Source organism: Dromiciops gliroides, chromosome 1 (genome assembly GCF_019393635.1).
Source record: "Dromiciops gliroides isolate mDroGli1 chromosome 1, mDroGli1.pri, whole genome shotgun sequence".
Lineage (NCBI taxonomy): Eukaryota > Metazoa > Chordata > Mammalia > Microbiotheria > Microbiotheriidae > Dromiciops > Dromiciops gliroides.
The window spans coordinates 738745101-738769005 of record NC_057861.1 but is presented as its reverse complement, the minus strand read 5'-3'; the positions used below and the strand labels follow the sequence as shown (position 1 = coordinate 738769005).

Sequence of the window (23905 nt, the reverse complement as noted above, 5' to 3'; positions counted from 1 at the left end):
TTTCTTTCAAATTCTTGATTTTCCTAGAACATAATTGTATGTAATAGGTTCCAATAATTCTTTGTATTTCTTTGTCATGATTTTACTTTATTCATTTTGAAGTTTGATTATTTTATTTTCCTTTATCATCTTTTTAATCAGACCTTACCAAAGAACCAAACTATAGTTTTATCAACTCTATAGTCCTATTCATTTCCAATTTATTTATCCTCTAATACATAAAGCGTCCTCTTTTATGCTTACTATGTGTTTATCTACTTTATCATTTTAAAATTATATATCATTAATCTTCTTTTTCTTTATTTCCCACATGCTTTCTCAAAATATAATTTTTCCCTTAGAACTACTTAAACATATCAAGATATTCTGATGTATAATCTAATCATTACCATAACTTTAATAAAGTTATGAATTTCTCTATGATTTGTTCTTTGACCTCTATATTATTCAGTATGTCATTATTAAGTACCCATAAGACATCCATATCATGTTTGTATTCCCACTATTAATTACTTTTTAAATTCAACTATATTTTATAAATGACATGTTTAGTACTTTTGCTTTTCAACATTTATTTATAATTTATCTATACCCTATTATATGAATTATTTCTCTGAAAATACAGTGTAGTGTTGAAAAAATATGTATATTCTTTAACATTTCCAGATATAAGATGCTATATGCCTTTTGACTCTAAATTCTCCAACAGTTTATTCAATTCTACATTTTCCTTTTTGTTTATATTTCTGTTAACTTTGTCCAGTTCTGAAAGAGGAACACTGTAAGACTCCTGTAAGTATTGCTACTATCTGAGTCTTTTTGTAATTCAGTTAACTTTTTCTTTATAAAATTAGCAAGTCAGTACATAGTTTTAGTAGTAATATTAGTTCTTTGCAACAAAATGTTGGCCTTTATTTTCTTAGTCATTCTCTCTCTCTTTGAGGGATGTTATTAAATCAATTCACATATGAAGTTATGATTCAGATGTTTGAAAGGTATTTTTGAATTGTTATCTTTAGTCTCCTTCCTCTATTAAATCATTATGTTGTACCTGTGGTTAGCCTTGCTTATAACACTATGATGCTAGTATATTTTCACAGATTCTCCCCTTCCTTCCCCCCATTTTCCTATCTTATTACAAGTTTTTTTTCTAATTTATTCAAATTTTTAAGGTCCATTCAATTCAATAAACTTTTATTAAATGTCTACTATATGTTAGGTAGGGTGCTGAGCATTAGGGATACAAATAAGAAAAAAGAGACAGACCCTGCCCTCAAGAAGCTTACAGTCTAATGGGAGAAGATAGCACATAAAAGGAAACTGAAGAAGTGGGGGTAAATGGTGGAGCAAGCACCGGAGAGAACCCTCCCTGAGTCATTTTTCATGATGATGAGATTTCAGGTGATCCTGGCAGACAGGCTGGAGCTGGGCAAGGGATATGGAGAAGAGGTAGCAATGTTGGTCCATGGAGTTAAAGACTGAGCAGAGCTTCTGATTGAGAATGGAGTTACCAGAGAGGTTGGGAGCCCTCTAAAAGGGAAAGTTTTGAGAGAACTTTAGCGCTCCACCCTCCAGCCCCACAATGAGAGGGGAGAGGCTACTGAGAGTGAGTTGAGAGGGTAAGAGTATCCAGAAGAGTCATTTTTCAAGATGAGATTTCAGGTGATCAGCTTATCCTAAGGGCATGTTGTTCTGCAAAGGAAGCCAAGCTTTCCTTACTGAGTCCTCTTTCTTTTCCCTACCAGTCTGAACTTTATTTTCTGATTCAAGGGTTATACATTTACTTGTTTCTTCTTTATTCTTTTCTATGTCCCTCCTGGGGTCAAAGCTTTTTTTCCTGCAACCTTACTCTTAGAAATATCAGCTCACGGGGATAACAATATCAGATGGAAGCCATGCTGCATGGTAGGGGTTGCTATGTGCCCCAAATTTTGTGACCCAGACCTTTCTCCTGCCTTCTCTCCCAGTCAGTATCTAGTCCCAAAGCAATAACATCCATCTTCCAGTTCTGTATCTTCTCCTTCCTTGAACAATAACTGTCCCAGGTATAAACACACACACACACACACACACACACACACACACCTTTTACATCAGACCAGATATATTCTTACTAGTTACATGATTATTTGAAAATTCAAAGTCGTATGTATATAAAATTCTTGGTTGTTGGTTTTTTTTGTTTGCAATTAACAGTACAGGTTTTGAACATATATAGGGTGGTATTGATCTTTGATAGGAAATAACAGGGTAAAAAATATTTGTATAAGAATTTTTAAAAGCATGTTTCTTACACTACTTTTTTATACAAAAGCTCTACTACAAGACTAAGAATCTCATCCGTGTTTCTCCCAAACAACTTAAACTCCTACCTATATGATACTTCCAGGTTCTACAGGCACTTCTATTAGACTGTGACCCAGAATACCAGTCCTAAATGGATTTTTCATGTTTAGACCAGCAACCGCAGAAAGTCAACACTGCTCACATGACTGATACGTTTGCCTTTAACAAAACAACCTGGGCCAAAAATTATTAGAGAACATACTGGCAGCCCCAGTGGGCTTTGAAGCAATGTAATTAGGTAGTCCTACACTACGTTTTGTCAAAAATTTCTGACAACCTAATAACCAGATTGTCATCAGAAAGACATTGAAAAATGATGCTGTGTTTCCACCAGCATTAAAATATTGGAGTTTTCTGGAGCTCTTTTGTCCTGTAAAAATCCTATTAGGATTCATTCCATTGGTCTGGAATGATGGTTAAATGGCCCTGTTTCACTTGAGAAATAGTAGCCCTAGAGAACTGACTTTTGTTTTTTACGTAAAGACCAAAATGAACCCTACTGTGAAGCACCTCTTTTAATTCAGGCACTCCACTCCCCCACATGCTAAGAGAACAACAGAGAAAGGTCTTAAATACTGTTTTTCAGAAAAGTGGAAGCTAATGTATTTGACCCTCCAAAGGAGGAGGATGTATTCTGGCCCTCAAGTCAAAACTCTGCATGTTGTGACTTTGAAAATGAGATAGGGCTATAGTTAAGAATTCTTCACACCCACATGCACACAATTAAATATAGGACATGGGGTAGAGTAATATATAGCCTTGGGTTTAAAAATAGTTACCTTTAGATTAATTGGTCAATTAGAAGAAGTTATCCACTAAACCTTGGAAAGAATAAACCTCTGGGAATGGATACCTACAAAGACCTTTTGAACCCTAATATCTGAAAACTTCAGTAAATTATCTTATTTAGAAAAGAAAAGCATCTAGTACAAACCAAAGATGTCAAATATCCACAAGGGCAAGTTTATATTGTGTATCTAGACTAGTCAGTAACAAATAAATTGCATTCTTTATCTATGTTCTCAATTAATCTTAAATTTAATTAACATGTTCTAGGAAATTGTTGCTGAGATTTTAGTCCTCAGATGATTAAACCAGAAGCAAGAGATTTGAAGAAAACTAAGGAACTTTCACAATAACGTGATAATCACTCTTTGTTGCTAGGATATAAACAACAAACACTTCCTTAAAAATCATCATGTACCAACTAGATTCATTTTACTTTGAACATCTGAAGATGTTCTATTAAAATGGAACCTTCTTGAGGGAGGCCCTATTCCATACATGACATATAGCAGACTCATTAAATCATCTTGTTGAATTGAACTGACAATAACAAAGTAAACCAACTTCTATCTTCTCAACAACCAATATATTAAATAGTGCCCTCCTACATACGTGGCCATCCACAAGCCTTTTCTGCTAAGGCAATGATAGCAATTCGATTTTATTCAGGCCATCCTGGCCACACTGCATTTGTAAATACATTTTTCTCTATTATCTTCACCCATATATAGGACATCCCAAAAGTCTTGCTTCACTTTAAGCATCAATAGCTTAAACCTGTAGTAGCTTAAAACTACACTACAACTTTGGGGGCATTTTCCATAACAGGTCTATATAGAATGTCTATAAATGTTTTGATTATTCACTGGGGGAAAACTAGTCTATTAAGTCATCAAAAATAGATAAACAAACAAACGAAAAGGGCAGAATGGCTATCTGAATTGGATCTACAATGTCAGACTCCAAATACACTGATACTATGAAGAGTTGAAAACCAGACTCTCTTGAATCACGTCTGTCAGTGAGATTCCAGATCTCCTACAGAGCTGGAGTACAGAATGGTGCCTGCCAGTCTCTGCCATGGCTGCCCCATCATTCTCTGTCTTCCTTAATCCTTGGTGCCTTCTTCTTTAACAGACCTTGCCTAGTTCCACCCTATCATGCCTTCCCCACTAAGACTACCTTCTGTCTTCTCTAGAAGGATCTTGTATGCACTAATGGAAGTATAGGCCATCTCCCTTGTTAGATGATGAACTCCTCAGGGGCAGGGGTTATTTTTGCTTTTTCTTTGTATTCTCAGTAGGGATGGGGCTGCTTGACACCAGCTCCACTTGGGGCCCTCCAGGCTTATTTCTTAGACTATCAATTTCCCCATGTTGTTATAAAAGTTTAATTTAGTGATTTTGGTCTAGACTTGGAATTTCATCAATATAAGGAATTCCCTACAGTAATGGAGATTGGCTTCTCCCTATTGATTACGGTTAGAGAGTGGCCAGGAGGACCAAATGGATTCAATAGACTTGCTTGTGGCTTCAGAGTCTTCAGAGGCAGGATTTGAATTCAGGGCCTCCTGACTCCCATGTCCATCCTCTCTCTCCTGTTATGTTGCCTCTCATTAGCAGTTAAATGCGTCAAATATTACATCAAAATAACGATGATAACTAATTGCCGTGAATTATACTGCCTTAAGTAGCAAAGAAATACTGTCCTGTTTGGACACGCCTGCATTAGCTATTTAACTTCCCTGTTTCTAGAGAGCAGGCCAATAGCCCATTTTTCCAGCCTCTGGCATAGTATCACATGCAATTAACTGACAATGATGATAATGACAACCGTAATGACATTGCTGTTGATGAACGCTGGCTTTAACATCCCCTCCTGGCTGCTGTTACCTCACTTAGAATCCCCAATAAAATCTGTGTCTCTGTGTTGGCCCCTCTTTCCAACCAGATGGGTGAATCCAGAAGGCAATACCTGTCAGGTGATGCCGACAGTATCCACAGAGGCGGATCAAACATTCCTACACCAAGGAAGATGCAAAGCCACTCAGACATCTCAGTCGTGTGTGGAAGCATATTTACACACCTGTAGCAAAACCCCCTCTTTGTGGTGAGGACATAATGATGTCTGCTGTTATTCATTAGGACTCTCTTTATGTGGACAGAGCTTTGAGTGCCCTGCCCCACTGGCTCATGGTCAGAGATAGCTGAGAGTAATGAATTCACATTAAATGGCATGCTCATAGGGGAAAAGAATGATGCTTGTTTCCTTGAGACAAGGAGATTAAAACAGACCCAATGGAAAGGTTTCCACGGCTTCAACTCAGGACTGCTCAGAAGAATGCTATGTGAAACTCCAAAGGACACCAGGAGATTAAGGCACATTAGCATCCTCTAAGTGGAGACTCTTGGGGCTGTAAGAAGAAAGATGTGTTTTATAGAGAAGCAGGCAGCTAGGTGGTGCCGCAGAGCACAGAGAGGTGGGCCTGGAGTCAGGAAGACTCACCTTCCTGAGTTCAAATCCAGCCTCATAAACCATCTGTGTGACCCTGGGTAAATCACTTAAACCTATTTGCCTCTGTTTTCTCATCTGTCAAATGAGCTGGAGAATGAAATGGCAAACCATTCCAGTATCCTTGCCAAGAAAACATCAGTTGAGGTCACAAAGAGTCAAACACTACTGAAATGAATGAATGACAACTAACTGAAAATTTGGGGACCATTCTACATCCGTGTACCCAGGAATAATATTAAATTCATGAACCTCTGGTCTTGTGTGTTGCAATGGCATACAGATGTTCTGGGTTACTAAATGAGAATGCAAATCTCCTTTCTTTGATATCAGCAACAATAGGATGAATTTTCATCAGTCTGACATGATCAGAGGATTCTAAGTTTAAAGATGAAAGAGAACTCAAAGATCATCTATTCAAACTGCCTCATGTTGCAAATGAGGAAAAGGACACCCAGGTAGATGGAAATATTTAGCCAAAGGCACCCAGCTGGCAGAGCTGGGCATCAACCCCCAAGTGCTCTGACCCAGTGGAGGTGCATTCCTGGAGATAGCCTGGGGACCCTTGTCAGGAGGAAACTGCTATTGCTGTGAACACAGAGAGGCAAGGTAGTCCAAGAAAACATCAGGTCAACCTCCCCCACTTCAAATTCCTACTAGCTCAGCCCAGATGCTGCCTCTTACATCAAATTTTCCCTGACCATCTCTTGACTTGCTTAGCATTTACTTTGTATAGACTTTGCTTTAAGTTATAAACCTATTCAATGTTTTTCCTATACAACGTAGGCTCAATGAGAACAGGGACTTCTTCACTCTTGTGTAGGTAGCACCACGCCTCGCCCATCATAGGTGCTTAGGAAATGCTAGATCTGGGGTCAGATCTCATCTCTAACACACAGTACCTGCATCACCTTGGAGAAGTCACCTACCTCTCTGGGTCTCAGTTTTCTCATATGTAGGATGATGGGGTCAAGCAGGAATGCTTCTAAGTTCTCTTGGCTCTAAATCTGTGATCCTGTAATCATTCCAGCCAGATGAGAACCTGAAATCCCATCATTAATCCCATGATCCTGTGACTCTAACCCTGCCTATGACACCAACTACTGCTGGGATGCCACTGAAGTCATGAAGCCTCAGTTTACTAATTTAAAAAAAAGGAATTGGGGGAAGCTAGGTGGCGCAGTGGATAGAGTATTGGCCCTGGATTCAGATGGACCTGAGTTCAAGTCTGACCTCAGACACTTGGCACTTCCTAGCTGTATGACCCTAGGCAAGTCACTTAACCCTCACTGCCCCACAAAATAAATCAAAACAACAACAATAACAACAATGAATTAATGACACTTTTGGTGGCTGAGAGAAATGAAAATGATCCCTGCCCTCAAGGAGGTTACAAAGCACTGGACAAAAAAAAAAAAGATAAAAATTCAAGACAAAATTTAAAAAGACATTAGCCTGGACATATTAGGACAATTGAGTCATGATTCTATGAGAAAAGGAGAGTGACAAATGTTGATTTATAGCATACCATCCCATCTTTGCATATTTCATTCCTCGATTCTTGGTTTAAGCACAAAGATTTTTTTCAGTAGGAAAAGTCTATTAAGTAGGCATGATTTTTTTTTAAGTTCTGTGAAGCCTATGTTTATGAGTCTTCTTTTGTAGCATTTATGGATTCATTCTGAGAACAGGGTTAAGGAGGAGCAAAGCAATTTATCGTCCTTGTGTTCGTTTTTATCAGGAAAAGTAAGAGCATCTGCAAGGGCCACACTGACCTGAACTATAAAGAATCGTACTGGAAATATTGGGGGCTTGCTGGCTATTTTCAGTGACAGAGAAGATTGAGCTGAGCCACCCTCTTACGAAACCAAAAAAAGAACTTCATTAAAGTCTCCGTCCAGGAAAACAGCGGTCAAGAAGCCAACGGCAATCATTATCACAAGCACTCAATTTCTGATGGGTTCGAGTAATTAGCCTGCTCCGTTTGAAAGTCATTCAGACTGGACCTACATGGGCAAGTTGGTATTAGCATCAAAAGACAAACCTGGTACATTGACATTCAGCAGCATTTTCCCTTTCAAAGGTTTTTACAGCCCTATCTCCAAAAAAAAAAAAAAATCAGGCAAAGTGTATTGGCATTTACAAATGGATTTTTCATTTGCACTCATATGTCCTAGGTAAAAACCTTTTATTAATACAATAGAGTTCTAGTCCCAAAAGACATTTCCAAAGGCAAATCCAAAATTGTGGGTTAGATCTGATCTTCCTCAAATATTTACTAAGCATATGCCATACCCAAATACTCTAAGGAACTGGGATTTCAGCAAAGAGGGGATCCCCAAATCAAGGAATTCCTTCCACTGATCCCAACCTATCAGTGGCTAAAAGCATATATTTTAGGATCCTGAGGAACACAAAAGTGAAAAGACTTGCTCAAGGTCACACAAGTAATGAGAGTTAAAGGATAGGTTTGAGTCAGAGTGACTGCCTCACTATTGACTGCTGTGACAGTTTAGAATATATCTGAATCTATTCTATACAAAGTTTTATATGAGTGGTTTCTTCCGACTCTCAAGCTATGATGATCCTATAATCCTGATATTAATTGAAATACCTAAATAATGAGGGTGACATGGGTACTTTCAATTGTAGAAACCAAGATCCAGTTACAAAGGGACAAAATTCCAAAATTCTTTCAAATATAGATAGCACATTATTATTTACCAGGTATTGTGTGAATGAATGTAGTGGTACAAGAAGCCATCTTCACCCTCCAGGAGTCCACAAGCTATAGGGTAACTATATCTATATCTATATCTATCTATCTATCTATCTATCTATCTATCTATCTATCTATCTGTCTATCTATCTATCTATCTATATATATTCATGTAGGGGCAGTGGGGTGGTACAATAGATAGAGCACTGGCCCTAAAGTTTGGAGGACTTGAGTTCAAATTTGACCTCAGATACCAGCTATATGACCCCAATTGCCTTAAACATCCAGGGCCATCTCCAGTTGTCCTAATCTATATCTTGCCACTGGACCCAGATAGCTCAGGAGGAGAGAAGGAAGCTGGTGACTTTGTTTTTCCTCACTTAAATCCAATTCATTGCAAGTCATAACATCCATCACGATCCTCTTAGAGAACAAAGGAAAACAACAGTATATTCATATAAGAAAATGCACATGCATATAGAAGTGACCTCTATGTGAGTAACTAGTGGCAAACATATAGCCTCCTATCAGCAATGACTAATGGGGAAAGACAGTGTGATCACAGACCTAGACCTAAGAGGCACCTCAGAGGGTCACCTCGTCATTGTACGGATGAGGAACCCGAATCATCAGTAGTGATTTGCCCAAAGTCACATAAGCAAGGGAGCAACAAGCATTTATTAAGCACCCACTATATGCCAGGCACTGTGGTAGGCAGCGGGGATAGAGTTCCTGCCCTCAAAAAGCTCAGACTCTAATGGATGCATATATAATTTAGCACATGGCTCCAAAATCCCTAAGTGGTCAGTGACAAAGAGGTTTCCAAAGTAAGAAAGCCAAATTAACAAGTATTTATCACGTATCTCCTACACAATGTACCCAGCACTGTGTTAAGTGCTGGACATTAACCTGGGGCTGGGACAGAATCAAACTTGGACTCTCAGGTCTATAGTCAAACCACCTCAGCCACCCCTGGTGGCCCAAACCCTCTGTCTTGCTAATGTACAAAATACAAAATCTGTTTTCAAGTTTGCAATTTAAACTTAAAATCAGCTTACTTTGTATTTTAGTTTGGTCTATGATGATATTTCAGGTTTCTAGAGGAATTTTTTTCTCCCTTGAAAATCCTTTTATTCCCTAATCCTGCCACTGGAAACTAGATTCACAGATCACTACTAGTCAGAGTTAATATCTCAACACATAGCAGTTGGTAATGAAACCATCCTTCCTCCATTTCATTTTGCCTTTATGTTCCCAGAGACTAGAATAATGCTTGACACATAAGAGGAGCCTAATAAATGCATATTTATCCATTAAAGACAAAGGACCCATATAACCTTTTATATGCCTCCAAAACATCCAACATATGGGTATTTAAGGATTTAATAAAATTTAAACTACCCACTCACCCCCACCTAGCACAGTGCCTGGAATATAATATAGCACTTCCTTGCTGATTGCACTGCTTGCAGACTGAGAGTCAAGTGGCCAGAAGAAAGGACTTCCTGTTGTCTATTGGTCCACCCTACCCCATCATGATTTAGTAAATCTATTCATCCTGATCTTTTCAAGAGGCACATATAGGTAGCAATAAGTACTAAGCAAGCCAGGAGCTCCGAATTCTGTCTTCTGGAAGGGGATGGAGTGCTTGAGTAGGAATGTACCTAGCCATCAGCAGCCAAGGTTCCTGACCAGCTCCCACTGGGGCTCAGATTTCCATGAAATGCTCCAGTTACAGTCACCTGGGATGAGTGGCCTTCCCCTTCCGAGTTACCAAAGGATTCCATTATAGGGCTTGATATTTTGCCACCTGAATATAGGTGACTTGAAAATTAAGACTGATGAAAAAGAGAGTTCATCTGACCTGGCCCTGATTTAGATTTCAGGTCGATCTCGAGCTCTTACCAAGTGGTAATGTCACATTCTAAAGGCTGCAGTTTCACCAGAAGCACCACCTTCCAAATCACACAGCTGCTGAAGACGTGGCAGAGTGAGTGGGCAAGCGATCTGTGAGAGGACAAGGGTGGCACTGGCATTGGAGGTGCCTACTTCCAACACAAGGGAGCCATGAGGGCTCAGGGTTTAGGTGTTTCACTTTCAGGTCAACAGTCTGAATCCCCACCCAGGCACTTCCATCCCAGTTTGCCATGCTGGATATAGAGTCAGGAAGATCTAGGGTTCAAATCTTCTTTGTAACTATGTTTCTATCTGCAGGATGATGGAAGTCACTTGGCTTCTCTGCCTTGGTTTCTTCAGCTATGAAATGGGAATAATAACAAATGAAGTGGCTACTTCCCATGAGGCTCCAATGACAAATGCAAATTCCTTGCAAATTCTGAAGTCCTATGTGAATAATGGCTATCATTATTACTATTACCACCTAACAACCATGTCTATTTTTCTGTGAGGCAATTGGAGTTAAGTGACTTGCCCAGGGTCACACAGCTAGTAATTGTTAAGTGTCTGAGTCCAGATTTGAACTCAGGTCCTCCTGACTCCGGGGCCAGTGCTCTATCCACTGCATCACCTAGCTGCCCCAACCATGTCTATTATTAACACAACGCAATATGTATCATCATTTTAAATACTCTTTAGAAGCTCCTTTTAGTTTTAAAGATTTCAAGAATTCTCCCAATCTACAACAAACCAGAAAAGCAAAGTGGGGAGAAAAACCCATATTCAAGGTTAATATATGCTAGCACATTGAAAAATAAAGATGGGGGTGGAAATCCACATACGCAGACAAAGATTCACTTTTGTTTGGAAAGTAACATGGGGCATTCCACGTCAGTCACCCTTGATAAGGGTTCAGGAGTGGCTACACCCTTTGCTATGGAGCCAATTTATATACAAAAGGGAGAGACAGGGGTAGGGTAGAAGCAATTGCTGGTTCCAGGAAATGGCCTAGAGCCAAGGGATTCGGGAAGAAGGATGACAGGTGTAGAAAAACAGAAAGAGATGAACCAATTAGCCAGGCAGAAGTTAAGCATACAAAGTCACTGAAAGCAGAAAAGGGGAATCCAAAGTACTGGCAAGTAACCATGATATGCTCTTTGGATGTTCAAGTCGGCCTGACTTACATTTTCTGTCCATAGCCTTCCATCCCCTTCCCCTGAGTTTTCACACAGATTGTTCCCCCAGACTCCTGAAACTCAATCCCTCCTCAACTATGCACCTTGGAATCCCTCCTATCAAGGCTCAGCTTAGCAGTCATCACCTATAAGAGGTCCTTCCTGACTCCCCCCCCCCCTCTGAAATGTTCCCCCACACAAATAGCAGATTATTTACTAATCTGGTTTGTTGTTGCTTTGTTCTGCCTTTGCAGCCTTACCACCCAGCATGATGCCTAGAATGGAGTAGATACTTAATAAATGCTAGCTGAAGGGAAGTGAAGTGAAGTGAATTGCACTCAGAAGGCCTTATGAGCGACTGTCGGCTCTTCTAGTTCATCTACCTACTGGATATTGATTTGCCCATCATCTGCTGGTGCAGACAGAATGTCACTTACCCACTGGGCACTCAATAAATGTTTGTGGGTAGTGCTATCTGTGAAGGAAAATGAGTTCATTGGGGCTCTTTAATGGCCAATAAATATAATATAGTGTTTTCTATATATTTTAATGAAAGACAATAACTGGACATTTTTTGCCCTTAATTTTCTCTACGAAATGGTGACATTCTTTGCTCAAAAGAAATTACATTTTCCATGATCAGGAACTATGCAAGAATGACCATAAAGGAGAGCAGGCCATGAATATCCATAAAGCTTTATGTGTCTGAGGTCTCCAACTACTGTAAAGGAAAAAAAAAAGTCATCAAGTCACATGTAAGATATGAGGTGCAACCATTTTGAGGAGCTTCTAATAATCCTTTCCTCCCTCTGGGAAGTGCAGGAAAAGAGCTGTTAACACAGGGGCCCTTTTTAGATCTTTCTATGAAAGGACTATAAAAACACAAAATAGAATTGCTTCATTCTGAGATAAATCTCACACCTGGAGAGGAGAGGAATAAGGGCCAAAATTTCCTGTATGTCTTTTGCCTTATAAATAGGAAATGCTACCCCATAATGGGAGGGCAGAGCTGAAGTGGGTAACAAGAACAACAACAATAATCATCATCATCTCAAAGATTCTCTTTTGCTCAGCTGTGGACTCAACTGACTGTCACTTTTGGTGAGTCACCAAAAAGAGGTCTTGTAAAGGGTAGACTTAAGTCAAGACACAGCAGCCTCATTGCTATTACTAAAAAAAAGCCAGTTGCAAGGAAAATAACATCTTCCATCAATTCCAGGCACCGAAACTCCTAGAGCATTTTTTAAACTCAAAAGTGTCCCAGAAACTATCACCTAACTACAGCATTACCTCAGCTCAAAGGCCAAACACCTTGTTCAGTGAATGCCAGCCTACTGGAATTAAGTGAGAACTGTAAGAAGAAGAAAGAGGAAGAAGAATTTACTATGTTCCAGGTATAGATGAGGGACATCCAAAGATAAGAATAGAACATCCCCTTTTCTCAAGGAATTTATATTTTATTAGTGTGGAACAATACATAGAAGTCATTATGATACAACAGAGAGTGAGATAAGTCCAAAGGGCAGATCCAAGGAAAGTGTCCTGAGAAATTTATAAAAGAGAAATCAAGCACTAAGCTGTGTGATGCCACCAAAAAAATCAATAAAAGTTCAAGAAAGGTCAAGATCACTGAGGATAAACTCTAGTAGTTAGTCAAGGCTTCATGGAGGAGGTGATCATTAAACAGAGCCTTGAAGGCTAAGTTGTATTTGAAGAATCAGAGAAGGAAAGTATGCATTCTTTTTTGAGCAAATAGTTTGGAGAAAATATAGGAATTATATGGGCGGCAATCACTGACAAAGCTGGTTTTAAGGAGATTTTAGTTGAGTCTTTGTAGAATCCATGAAAATTAAGAATCAGAAAGACCAAAGTTCAAGTTCCCACCTCAGACACTTACTAGCTATCTAACCCTAGGCAAGCCACTTAATTTCTGTTTGCCAGTTTCTTCAAGGGTAATATGAGGCTAATCATAGCACCTACCTCTCGGGGTTGTTGTGAGGATCAAATGAGAATATTTATAAAGCACTTAGCATAGTGTCTGGCACATAGTAGATGATATATATACGTATATATATATGTATATGTGTATGTGTATGTATATACATATATATGCTAACTCTTATTTTTATTATAATCATTATTGTCATTGTTATTAATACTTGCTGAACACTGGGACCAGAGCTAAATAACTTAACTCCCCAGTGCCTCGGACAACCCCCTAAGATTAAGTTTCAAAGCCAATAGTGCTGACCTCTATTGGTAAAGGCAGTGTCTTCAATAAGAGTTCCCTACACCAATGAAATCATAGATATTGTCTAATCAATGAATAGAGTTAGAAATAAATAACTGTAGCACTTGCCTTGAGTTGTTCTAAGATTAAATGTGACAAGGTAGATGAAATGCTTTGCAAATCTTAAAGCATTGTACGAATGTCTCTCATCATCATTATCAATATCATGCAGAAAAATCTGATGACCCAAAATTAGATTGGGAGATAGAAAAAATAAGCCAACCACTTATGCTACTGTTCCAATAATGGAGGCTGAGGATTATGAGGACCCAGACTAGGGTACCATCACTATAAGAATAGAAAATGAACAAACTCCAGAGACATAACAAAGAAAGTATAAATAGGAATTGGTGCTAGCTTAGATTTTTTTAAAAATTGTGAGAGAGGGAAGAGTAAAACAGGACTTCAAAGTTTCCCAATTGAGAAAGTAAGAAAATGATGCTATCATTGGCAGAAATAATCAAGTAGGAAAAATCAATGCATTTTGAATTAGAAAACCTGGGTTTGAATCTCCATTGTATCATTTTCTGTGCACCCATAGATAAGTCATTTTAAGCTCTCTGCAGGGGGCAGCAGAATGTCATGGAAAGAACACTGGATTTGAAATGAGAAGATTTGGTTTCAAATCCTGCTATCAACGACATTTGTGACCATGGATCAGTCACAGCTTGTTCAAGTCACTGTTTCCTCATCTGTACAATTGGGGGAGGGGGCTGTCAGAGAAAGGAGTAAGAGTAGATGGCCTCTCAAACCCCTTCCAGTTCTGTTCTGTATATTGTCCTATGGTTTATAAGATGAATGGGTTCACATAGTTGACCTGTAAGGTCCCTTCCAGCTCTCATTCTTTTATCCAATGATGATCAATAAAACAGGAATAAATAATACTTGTACTCCCACTGTGAGACAAGCACTTTGTAAATTTCCAAGTGCTGTACTGATGTCAGCTCTTAACATGGTGGGGATGGAAAGATGATGAGTTTAGCTATAAGTGGGAGGAGCTGTGGTTGAGCTATGAAAGAGAAAACTCTACTAAAGTAGTAGACAATACAAGAATGAAATTCACAGGAAAGGTCAGGATTGGAGATAAGAGACTTTGGAGGCATCCATCTCATACCCTTCTAGGTCACTTGATTTAAACCTGATTAACTGTGAGATGTCACCAAGTTGGAAAATGACAGCGACCTATTTCTGTTTAATTTACTAGATGGAAAACTGAACAACTAGATTCAAGGCTGAGGGTGTATACTCCAATCATTATGTTAAAAGAATCAAAAATATCAATGTTTTGTTTCCAGGCATTCAACGAAAAAAGGAAAGTCAAATGTTTTTATACAGCATTAATCTATTTCTTTCACTTAAAAGCTTAGAGTTTGGATAAATATATCATTCCTAACATGCAAAAAATATGTATCCATGCACACACTGGTTTGTACAAGAAAATGATACAAATAGAAAGTTCAAATGTAAAACTTAATACTGCACAACTTTGGGGACTGTTTTTGTCCTGGATTATGTCAATTTGCTGCAAGAGCTATCACGTTTTTTGTTTGGGGTTTGGTTTTTTCTCAATGGGTGTGTCCTTCTGATGACCCCCCAAAAAAACAACTATTATTTTGAAACTAACCACTCATGATATGCAGAATCCAGTACAGAATACAGAGATAGTAAGAAAGTCTATGGTCAGCAATCAGCAAACAAAGCTAACCATTTTCTTCTTTAGAAATTACAAGCAATACAAGAGACTAGGAATTGAGTATCAGCCCCATCTTATACAAAACAGGCAGAGGCGGTGTGCAGAAGGGCAAAAAACCTTCAAAGAGAAATATATATTCTAAAAGAAGAGCTGCTATGGTATATGCACTGTGGAGCAAGGATCCTGGCACCTCAATTGTGTCAGCACCCTGGACAGCAGTGATTGGAACTTGAAAGCCTGAGAACTGCAGGCCCCTCAGTGCGCAGACAACAGACAGCACCAAGTCTCACACAAGTAGACAGGATTGCAGGGACATCCCAGGGTCACACAGGTAGTAAGTGTCAAGTGCCTGAGGCCGGATTTGAACTCAGGTCCTCCTGAATCCAGGGCCGGTGCTACACCACCTAGCTGCCCCTGGACTTCATTCTTAATAAAGACTGCAGTTACAGTCTGGCTGCTATGTTAGCACTGTATGGGTATTTTAGGTACCTTTTGGAAGATCACTAGGTTCAGATAAGTCTGCAGGATTCAGGAAGCGTGTGGCTGAATTACAGGGCTAAGTAGATTTCTCTGCTGTGGACCTACAGGCATCTGTGTATCCTAGGTTTCTGACCTTAGAGGCAGCAGCCAAGGGAGCCAAGGTACATGCCCAAATTTCCCTTTTCCTGGGGCACTGTAGCTAAGTCTGATACTTCCCTATTGGCTAAGGATCTACCTCCTGGTATTAGTAAATTCTGTAGTAATAAGACCCACCTGCATCTCTCATCTATGACCCACCACAGACCATGTCATATCAACCTCAGGGGCGCCACAGGGTTGAAGAAGGGAGAACGTCATCCCTTTTTCTTAAAAGGAAGAGAATAGACCTAGTAACTTATAAACAAAGTAATCTGACTCCAAGTTGAATCTAGCAAAATTATATAACTTCATTAAAAGAATAGTTAGTGAAGGTCTAGAAAAGGAAGCAATGATCATGATTCTTAAAAGGCTATACTAGGGGCAGCTAGGTAGCGCAGTGGATAGAGCACTGGCCCTGGAGTCAGGAGGACCTCAGTTCAAATCCGGCCTCAGACACTTAACACTTACTAGCTGTGTGACCCTAGGCAAGTCACTTAATCCCAATTGCCTCACAAAAAAAAAAAAAAAGAAGAAGAAAAAGGCTATACTAACATCAGCTCTTATTAATTTTTATTAGATTAAATTACTTCTGGGATCTCCTTCAACTCTGAAATTATTTTTTACCTATGAAATAAAAACAGGTTAGAGCACTGCTTCACTTGTCCTTGGGGTTTAAAAATAATAAAAGATAACCCAGGGTGCGTCGGGGAACAGGAGAGTTTAGTTGCTCTAAACTTATAGCAGCAACGGCACTAAGAAATTTTGTTGTAGTAAGAGAATATTGTTCTCTACAAATTGGTAATAGAATGCATAAGGTCCAATTATTTGCGAATAAATACCTTAGTAAAAGGGGGAACAATGGCTAAAAGATATTCATCTTAAATCTGTGAACCTTACTCAAATCACAGTCAATTTCCATTTCTAACTCCCATATGCATCAGCCACCCACAGTTTTTCTATAAAGAGTTGCTTAAGAATTTTGAGCATTCAACAAAACAAAATATACAGCACAAGCAACGTAAACAGCTTCACATCAATGCCAAAATTTCAAACTGCCCACTCTCACTTTCACAAGCTTCAGCTCCCCCAGTAAAACATGAGAGCAGAGTCACTTTTGTTTTCATATCCTTAGTGCTGAGAATGGGAGGTGACACTCAGCAGGTATTTAATAAATATCCGTTGATTAACTGAGTAGTTGAGTCTCATCTTACTGAGCAATTCCTTTCCATCTCCTTCATTCTGAAGAACCAAAAATCTTCCCTATCTTAGAAGGGCCATCTTGAAGCTGCTAAGGAATTTTGTTCCCCTCAAAAGTGTCTTATTTTAACAGGCATACGTAAGAAACATCAGAGATTCAGAGAAATGTTCATATGTCCAGGGGCCAGCATTCATCACACTCATGAGTTCACAGGACTGGGTTCACATAATCACAGAGTCCGAAGAGAAAAGAAGAGTCATCTCATCCAACCAGTTGATTTGTATCCTCGCAGTAAAGAATGAGAGTGGCTAAAACAAATGGTAATGAGACCATTTTGCCATGTAATTAGATAATGGCTAGGTAATCATGATGTCTTTTTCTGCTCACATAACAGTCTCAAACATTGATAAGATTACCTACAAGGGACACAGCATATGAGAAATCTCTGGGGGCTTTCATTTATTTTTGTGAACTCCTCCTCATCATGGTGGCTTTTGATTGGGCAGAAGTTTTGAAACTAGATGGGGCATCTCACTTGAATGAATAAAAAGAGCATTTATTAAGTGCTTACAATCTACCTTTTCAAATGACTTTAGAAATAACTAATATACAGTATACTAAGTACAGGCATATCACTAACCTTTAAAATTAAATTAAAATTAAATTAAAATTAAAATTCTGAAGTTGAAGACCAACCCTTTTAGGACTACAGATGGACCGAATCCATCTAACAGCTCCAAAGATTTCGTAGGATTTGTGCCCACAAGCTATCATAACCAAGTCTTTTCATTCTGGTAAGTGATTAAGTAGTCCAATAGCAAAGCTCTCTGCCTAGCACCTGAGAAACGATCCCTAGAACTATAAAATTTTTGTAGAACAAACTTGACCCGAGAGTTTTTATTTTAAATGAAATTTCTCTCCACCCCTAAGCAAACTATGTAACATTCATGGAAACATCATTTCTCAGAGTCAGGGGGTACCTCAGAGCCCATTTAATCCAATTCATGTCCCAAAAAGAATCTCTTCCCCATCATACCCCATAAGCAGTCATCCAACCTTTGCCTAAAGACAACCAATAGCAGGGAACCCACTACCTTCTGAGCTCATTCCACCTTTGGATAGCCTGAATGGATAGAAAGTCTTTCCTTGCATTAAATCTCACTTTCACACATTATAACTAATTCTGCTCTCATGGTAAAGAATAAGACTATTCCCTCTTCCCTGTGACAGGCCTTCAAATATATGAACACAGTTACCTTGCCCCTCCCCCCCCATCCCAAATCTTATTTTCAAACAAATTCTGGCCTCAAAAGGTTTTTAGGCAGGGCAGCTAGGTGGCGCAGTGGGTAGAGCACCGGCCCTGGAGTCAGGAGGACCTGAGTTCAAATCCGGCCTCAGACACTTAACACTTACTAGCTGTGTGACCTTGGGCAAGTCACTTAACCCCAATTGCCTCACTGAAAAAAAAAAAAGTTTTTAGGCCCCACAGTTGAGGCCTCTTTGAAGCCCAATCTCAGTACATATTTCTATAGCTCACATTTCCATCCAAAAGAGGCTACTCTCATTTTCCCATAAAATTACCTTTCTTTTCAAAACGAACATTTCAGCCCCAGAGGTGGACCTGTCACAAAGTTAGGAGTAACTGAAAATACAAGCTAAATCAAACCAGGTTTCCAACCTTAACTAAAGCAATCACTACTACAATAACTATAATACAAATGATAGCAGAAAACCCCAAATTGCCAAGAATATAACTGATGATGAAAACAAATGTAAAATTACAGCATATTTCACCCCGGCCACCAAAGGCTCTCGATAAAAACTGCAACCCTATAATTCCTCACAATGAATTCTTTAAATTAAAACACTTCATGCGGAACAGAAATTAAACCATGAATCAAAGAACAATACTGTACTGTTGTATGCTTATAAATATACCTAGCAAAGAGGAAACAATTACATTTTTTTCCATGTAAAAACCAGCCCAACTGTAATGTTTCACGGCATGTTGGCTCCAATGCTGTTCCTGTGGCTTCACATTTAGGAGTTCATTTTCTTTTCATCCACTGAAGACTCCACAGTGACCAAGAGTACACAGCAATACAAGAGAAGGAAGACTGCCCTTGGGGTCATCGTACTACAGGATCATAGATAAAAAACCCAAAGGGACCAACCACATGATATTTTATAGACGTGGAATATGAGACACAGAGGTTAAGTGGCAACAATAATAATAACTAACATTCATACAGCATGTACTATATCCCACGCCTTGTGATAAGTGCTTTGCAGCGATTATCTTATGGGATGTAGGTGTTGTTATTATCCCCAATTTAAAGTTGAGGAAACTGAGACAAACGAGGGTTAAGGAACTTGCCCAGGGTCACAATGCTTAGAAAGTACCTGAGGCTGGATTTGAATTCAGATTTTCCTTGCTTCTGGCCCAGAGACTTATCCATTAGAATACTTAGCTTGCCCAGAGTCACACAGCTCATAAGTATTTAGGAAAGATTCTAACCCATGTCTTCCTGATTTCAATCCCAGTGTCCTCTCTGGTACACCATCCTGTCCTTCTTGGGTTTGAGTCGCAGCTCTGACATGTACCATCTATATAAATCATTTTATCTCCCTAGGCTTCAGTTTCCTCACCTATAAAATGGGGAGGTTGGACTAAATGAACTCCAAGGTACCTTTCAGATCTAAAACTTCACCCCGAGGAAGACACCGCCCCCCGATCCCAGCATCAGCTGTGCTCGAGACATTTCTGACTGGTTCTCTTTATTCTGCCAACCTGCTGGATCCACATGGTTACATGCACCGAGGCACACGGTGACAATGACTAGAACGTTTCTAAAATACCACTCTGCTATTTGCTTTATTTGGCCGGCTCATTTTATCCAACTCTCCATCAGAAGCCGTTCCTTCAATTCCTTTTCTTCTACCTCGCATTAATCTTAGCAAATCTGGCTTCCCCGGGAATGTCTTAAGTGTGGAGGACAAAGCAGATGCCAGCAGTCAGGGCTGCTGCTTGGCCCGGCTCAGCACATAGCCTCCTCTCCTCCTGCTTCCTTCTAACTACCGCTGAACACTTTTTTGGGGGGGACAAGCAAACAGCTCGGGAAGCTGTCCTATCAGCTCTTGCTTTAAGCTGAGTGTTTAAATCCCTGAATAAAAGAAAAAAATCAATGTTGTCAGGCAATGTTTGTCAAGGCTATATAATAAATACACTTACCTCTGCAGATGTTTCTCAATGGGTTTTGCTTCTCTGTGGAGTTTCAAAGCTACAAAGAAATAAAAACGAAGGCATTGAGTTGTGTGCCAGTATAAAGTCACGTCTAAGAGTAGAAATTCCTTATACTATTAGACTATTAGCCAAAGCAGTCAGTGATACAGTTCAAGCCTCTTTTCTCTTTTACATAAGACTGAGAAAAGATCCTTATAAAGAGTGCGATGTCAGTACATAAACCCACCAGACTCAAGCAAGTCAATAGAACCAGCAACAGAATCTTCAAAGGGAGGGGCATGGGTGCAAAATCCAGGGGAGGGGAGAACTGCTCACTGAACACCATGAGAAATGCCTCAAAAAGCATCCCCTTCAGTCACTTAACCCCCATTGCCCCGCAAAGGAAAAAAAAAAGTATACCCCTTTGTTTGGGGCAGCTAAGTGGTGCAGTGGATAGAGCACTGGCCCTGAATTCAGGAGGACCTGAGTTCAAATCCGGCCTCAGACACTTAACAATTACTAGCTGTGTGACCCTAGGCAAGTCACTTAACCCCAATTGCCTCACCAAAAACAAAAACAAACCAAAAAAAAAAAAAAAAGCATCCCCTTCAGTTGAGAGGTGGTGGGCTCTAGCTGTAGCATGAGGCATACGTTTTCAAACACGGCCAACGTGTTGATTTCCTTTGCTTGACTCATTTGTTAGGAAGGACTTGAGTTCGACTGAGGTGTGGCGCCATCATTGAAAGGAATACTGACATCAACAAAGCTTCAATAGAACATTTAAAAAGAAAGGGATGATTCCTGAGCTGGAGAGGGGAAGGAGGTATATTGGGAAATTTAGTTGATATAAATCCGAGATATCAATTTAAAAATTGTTAATAAAGTATGGATATAAAAAAGCAAGTTAATCATCAGTAAAACATTATTTCCTTTTCTTTGTACCAGAGTCTTTCTCACACAGTGTAACTGCTGATTGTTTACAAAGGATTTACTTATGGTGTCCCCAATATCAAAGGTCACCTAAGATACAGTTGTCCCTGAGGCAAAGAGTCACAACTTGGGGAGAGGGTGGCTAAGGGCTTTGGCTTAAGGTCCTCAGACGTGCAGGGAAAGGACAGCACATAACTATTCCTTCCCAGAAACAAACATTCTTAATACCTAGTTAAGAAGAAAAATTAGTTACAACAGTAAAGGTACCAGATGGTACGGGCTTCCTCCCACAGCTGATGCACCCTGGGTGAGTTCCTTCTCTCCCTGCAGCACAACAATCATATCCCCAAGAATTTTATGCATGGGAGCCTGGATGCCAGCATCTTTTTCTATACTCCCCAACTGAATTTGTCTTTAAAAGATGATTTGGGGGCACTTTTCGTGCTAGTTATGACTCTCCTGATACATACCTATCACATATAATTTTGCATTATAATTATTTATGAACATTTTCTATTGCCTTCCTTAGCTATAAACTCCATGAAAGCAGAGACTGTATTTTAGCTGAAATGTGTATCTCTTCCAAACTCTCAGAATCACACAGTAGGCAACCCTAGTAAATGTTGAATTAAAATCAAATATATAGACAAGTAAACACATGCAGGTCCCTTATCTCAGGAGTTCTTCATTTTTGTGTGTGATGAAGTCCTTTGGCTATCTTGTGAAGCCCACTGCCCACTTCTCAGAGTGTTTTTAAATGCATAAAATTGATAGGATCACAAAAAAAACTAAAAACTAGTCAAATAAAAAATGGAATTTGTGTCCTATCCAAGTTCACAAACCCATAAAATCTATCCACAGAAGGAGGTCCAAAGGTCTCGAGAACCTCTGACTTATCCAACATGAAGAATTTGCTTTTAAAAGAGCTATACCAACCAAAAATATGAATTTCATAGCTGGGATTTCAAGACAAATTCACGACTTTAGAATATAATTCCTTCACTCTCCCTGCTCCCTACTGCCAACCTGTTCCTGGCATTTCAGCCAATAAACCCAGAAACCAGCTTTGAGTTCTAGCTGACCAGTAAATTCATCATGTGACCCTGGGTCAATTGTTTCACATAAGAAGGGCTCTGGGCCCCCTCATTATCCTCATCCATGAAACTGGGAGAGAGGTAGGACTGAGAAGGACAAGTCTTTAGCTCTGAAGCTCCGATTCTAATGAAACTTAAGACTGAAGTGCTATGGGAAAAATTCTTTCCAAACTCTCACTCTCCTAGCAGACAATATGTCAGCTAGAGCTAAGTTGGAACATGAGAAAGGATTTTTATTTCCCTCTCCACTAATTCAAGAGAATAGAGTTCTTGTTGACAGTTCCTGATGGGTGCCACTTAGTAGAATGATTCTGTTCGTCCTGGTAATGGAAGCCCCCACTTCACTATATTTAGATCAGGTTCAAATAGGTGAGTCCTGGACCATACTTCACTTAGAGACTCTCAAGCTTCAATTTCTTTTTGTTTTCAAAAAAACTGCTCTTGAATTCGAGGAAGACCTTCTATGTTTTAAATTCAATATAAATGTACATCAAAGTATACTCTTGGTTACATAAAGTAGAAAGCAGACTGTGTATCTTGTTTTTTTTTTTTTACTACATATTTGTCATCTGGCAAATTCTTCTTACCAAACACAATATGAGCTACATTAAACTCATCAAAAATCAAAACCATATGGGTAAAATTTTCCTTTGAAATACAGACAAACCTGGAGGAAGAGGTAATTTAGAAACATATGATATAGAGGCAGAAGTCTGTGCCACCCTCCCCACCCCATCCCATAAGCCACTGATAAGAGCGCCTATCCCCATAATTTTGGGAGGAGAGGATAAAGGGGAAAGTCTAGTGATTTCTTTGGTAGAATGATTACATGATGGAATTTCCCATAAAACGCAGATGAGCAATTGCTCTCTGATGGACAGTCTCAGGGCAGGAAATGGTTGAGATTCTTCCAAGGACTCAAAGTAAATCTTATTCTGGCCTCTGTATCATTATTCAGGGTGCTCCCCAAATTCCTGGATGCCCCCTATTTCCTCTTTTCTGCCTATCTATAGCTCACCTAGACTTCAGGCCGACAGTTCAATTCATGCTTCCTGAGGAGAATAATAAAGGGGAAGGGAAGATTTGTCTGGTTCTGTGCTAAGTACTTTACAAATATTATCTCATTGGATCATGGCTCTAGGGTTGGGAGAAGCTTCAGAGAAGTCTTCCCTTTGTAGATGAAGGAATTGAGGCAGTGAACCTGACATCACTGAGGTAGTAAATAGCACTTGAACCAGGTTCTCCAACTCAAAGGTTAGAACTGGTTCCATAGCATAGCATCCTTCTGTATGAAGGTTTCTCTGCCCATTCCAGGCCAAAAAGATCACTCCCTCCTCACAACGTTCATTTTCTCTCTTATTCATATGTCCTCTAGCCACGTACTTAACTATTTTAAAATGTCTCACAATTGTCATCTAGCATCATG

At 39.4% G+C, this 23905-nt stretch overlaps 1 protein-coding gene across 1 annotated transcript in view; it reads right to left on the bottom strand.

Moving 5' to 3' along the window:
• The window catches only part of FHIT (fragile histidine triad diadenosine triphosphatase), a 1715999-nt gene that overhangs the window by 1646282 nt on the left and 45812 nt on the right, over window positions 1–23905 (bottom strand). The window contains exon 2 of the mRNA XM_043975945.1: window positions 20465–20513. The gene's annotated coding sequence lies outside the window, so the exon portion shown is untranslated. The remainder of the gene's footprint in view (window positions 1–20464; window positions 20514–23905) is intronic.